At 47.0% G+C, this 3,893-nt stretch overlaps 1 non-coding gene across 1 annotated transcript; it reads right to left on the bottom strand.

Moving 5' to 3' along the window:
* Positions 1–1,289: 1,289 nt before the first annotated feature.
* On the bottom strand, positions 1,290–1,417 carry LOC112315096 (small nucleolar RNA SNORA38). The gene has a single exon (XR_002975860.1). It is a non-coding gene; the product is annotated as a small nucleolar RNA SNORA38 (small nucleolar RNA).
* Positions 1,418–3,893: the final 2,476 nt, after the last annotated feature.

Raw genomic sequence — 3,893 nt, 5'->3', positions numbered from 1 at the left:
GAACATTAATTTCATCTGGTGTGCCCTGTAACATTTCAGGTTTTATCTTTATTGTGATTTCAATTTTTAAAATATTTATTTATTTATTTTTAGAGAGGGGGAAGGGAGGGAGAAAGAGGGAGAGAAACACCAATGTGTGGTTGCCTCTCTCGCACCTCCTACTGGGGACCTGGCCTGCAACCCAGGCATGTTCCCTAACTGGGAATTGAACCGGCAACCCTTTGGTTTGCAGGCCAGCACTCAATCCACTGAGCCACACCAGCCAGGGCCTATAATGATTTCATTTTAAATTTGCTAACTTTTATAGGCATCAATGGATTCATAAGTTAGTATACCTCGCTTTATCTGTTCCAGCAACTCCCTCCAAATTGCCTTTATTCATAGATAAAATATACTTGTCATGACTTAATGATAAACACTATTTTCCAAGGAATAAAATACGTTTAACTCTAAATTTCAGGTATGTTCTAGTTTCCTCCAGCTGTTATGAGTGAGTAGATAATTTGTTAGTGACAGTTTCACCAGGAAATCAATATTCTCTGCCCCGCCCAATTGCAATGACTTCAGATGCATTTTACATCTTCTCTGTTTCTGGACTTTTACAGAAATTTTTCTTTTTCCCATACAGCAACTCCTCATGATATGTGAATGGTTTTCTCCTGCAGGTGTATTTTGTCGACAAAACATTGGCATGAGTAAGAGCATGCTCCAGCATCCATTCCCTGCCCTTGCAAATCCAAACACCGGGAGTCCTCAACGTTTCTAGATTTGCCTTAAACTTCTCACATAATAAAAATAAAATCTAGGCTCTGGCCAGTGTGGTTCAGTTGGTTGGGCATCGTCCCACAAAGCAAAAGGTCACTGGTTCAATTCCTGGTCAGGGCACATACTTGGGTTGTCGGTTCCGTCCCGGGTCAGGGCACATGCAAGAGGCAACCGATCGATGTCTCTCTCTCACATCAACATTTCTCTCCCTTTCTTTCTCCCTCCATTCCCGTCTCTCTCAAAATAAACAAATACATATATACATACATACACACATAAATAACATTTTTTAAATAAATAAAAAATAAAATTTAATGTATCCATCACAAATTTCAAACTATGTGTGGTCTCCTAGCTTAAAACTATATTATTTTCTATATCTATATTGGCATCATTTGTATAGAAATTAATTATTGGTGATAAGGAAAAATACTTGAAGCAATGGGTCCCACCATTTTGACTCCATCATTGAAGAGTAAGAAACCAACATATAATATATTATCGGCATTCTTTTTTTTCCCCCTCTATATGGGATGGCTGATCTTGAGCCTGCAGGGAGTAAGCTGGCCCCAGATTCCTCCAACTCCACATTTCTTTGCCTCCAATTCTTGCATGTCCAAAGACATATTATCGGTATTCTTAAGCAAGGGGTCCGACCCTCGGGGTCAGACTGATGGGTGCTCAGCGTACACACTGGAGCCACATTTCAACTATGCGCATGATTTTTAGATGGCCTGAGCTGAACCCTTAGAAATATGAACACAGACTGTGATTTTCACATCTTTTTCCAATAATCACACTTACCAAGACAGAAACCATAGCTGACCATGACCAATATACCTAATAATTGAAGGAGAGTAAGACATTTGTCTTTCCCGCAACGCAAAGCTACGCCCTTGTCAACATGAACGTGGGGTGTACTCGAGCGAGCGGGTAGAGTGTTTGGGGAGAGGGGGCACAACTGCTGGATTCCGCTGCCGTGCACCCGGTGGTGCAGCTCTCGTCTTCTGTCTCGTTGAGAAGGTTACTATTCTTTATGCTACTACAGCGTAAAGAGAAGCACGAATTGTGTTTCACGTGTATGTAGCTAATTCCATGTCTTTTTGACTCTTCTCTGTCATATTTCTGGCAGTTCCAGCTGTTTTTCCTTCTCTCTCTTTGGGAAGCTGGGGGAGCCTCTGTTCATTCTCTTACTCCCTGGGCTTTTACAACGCGCTCCCGTGCCAGGCCCACAGCTGGGCCCTGGGCGTGCTGGTGAGCCATCCGTCTCATGCCCTGGGAAGCTCGTAGCTCAGAGAGAAAGACAGATGGTGATGATTCGAAACCGTTTTTACCTACAACCCTGACACCAAATGTGTGTGTGGTTTTTTTCCCTACAACAACCAGTTCTTTGACTTTCCGGATACCAAGGGGGTGTCCTACAATTCAATTCAATTCTGACACCGACTACCTGGAGTCGGGGCAGACCCCACAGGTTTAGGGCTCAGCCCCACAAGACTGCCCCCAGTTCAGATGTCAGTTGTTAAGTGCTGGGTGCCCAGGGTAACGTCACTTCTGTTGGAGGGGGCTACAAAGGCAGGGGCTCCCGTGACCCCTCCTTGGGTTCAATAGTCTGTTGAAAGGGCCTTGTTATGAATAAAAAGATGGTCCTATCTCATTTGTCACTCAGGAAATTGCGAAGGTTTTAGAAGTCCTGCATCAGGTACCAGGTATGGAAACCAAATACATACTCCGTGTTCCTTGCTGTGTCCTTGTGATAACTGCGGAAGACAGGTCAGCCACTCCTTTTTCTTTTTTCTTTCTTTTCTTTTCTTTTTTATTTTTAATTGTATTGTTTATGCTATTACAGTTGACCCAGTTTTCCCCTTTGCTGTCCTCTAGCCAGCCCCCCACGCCCCCAGGCAACCCCCACGCCATTATCCACGTCCCTGGGTCATTCGTACATGTTCAGCCCCAGGACTGCCACTTAGGGTGAATGGCTCCCATTCGAAGGCTGGGGGCTGCCCGGGAGTAGAAAAGCCTGCCTGGCTGTGACCTTGGGCTCTGCCCGGTGGCCTCACCAGGGAGAGTGTCCTCCATCTGGCCAGCCTGACCCCCACCCAAGTCAGTCCACAGGGAAGGAGGAAACTAAATGCAGTGTCTGGGTTGATCTTGCAGCTGGGCAGCTGGGGACCTTACCCACTTAGTGATGCATTTACCATGCTTCCAGCTGGCCCCTCCCCACCATTTCCCTCAACGCCACCTGGGTCAGGCCTCGTCATCTCCCCCTCCTCGGCCCCCTTCATCTCCTCCTAGGCCCCTCTGCCCCTGGCCTTTGCCCCTCTAATCCGTACGCCATGTTACTGCCTGGGCAACCGTCCATAGTACAAACTGATCTCATCTCTCCCCCATCTAAATGCTTAAGTGACTCCCCATTGTCTACATGGAGATGTCCAGACTTACCAGCCTGACATTCAAGACCTTTCGGAATTCTGAAAGACCTTCCTTGTCTCTTAATAACCCCATCTATGTTCCCCCTCCTACGTACAGCTCCCCCAACGTGGCATCTCCCAGCACTGCCCAGGTAGTGCAGGGCAGCGGTCAGCAACTCAGCTCTGGAGCCAGACTGCTTGGGGCCACGTCCTGGAATGCCAGGTACAAGTTTGAAATTCACTTTGCCTCAGCTGCCACACCCAAAATGAGGATAAATATTCCTACCTCATGGGGTTATAGTGAGGGCTGAAACGCAGATAAAGCCCCGGGAAGCATGCCTGGCACATGGTAAGCATCTAACAAACATTTGTTATTGCCGTGCCTTTGGTCACATCGCTCCTTCTGTGTACATGCCTTTCCCCACCTCTCACTTTGTCCACTTCTCTTCTTCCTTCAAAGCAAAACGTGAAGTCCAGCTGCGGAGCCCTCTCTGACTCGTCTGGGGTACCTACTCCCCACTCCGTGTTTCCCCCACCTCCCAGGATGACCTCTACCCCAGCATGCGTCACACTGAGCCCCGAGTCCACTTGTTTATCTGCCTCCTCAACTGGCCTGTGTCCTGTGTAGCCTTCCCCAATGCCCACAGAGCCAGTCTGATGAATGAATGGATAAAATTTCAGAAATGGCGATGGTAGATTTTTATGTAGTATGGTCTT

The sequence above is a fragment of the Desmodus rotundus genome, chromosome 1 (assembly GCF_022682495.2).
Source record: "Desmodus rotundus isolate HL8 chromosome 1, HLdesRot8A.1, whole genome shotgun sequence".
Classification (NCBI taxonomy): Eukaryota; Metazoa; Chordata; class Mammalia; order Chiroptera; family Phyllostomidae; genus Desmodus; species Desmodus rotundus.
Note: the sequence above shows the minus strand (reverse complement) of the source record. Positions and strands in the feature narration are given on the sequence as shown.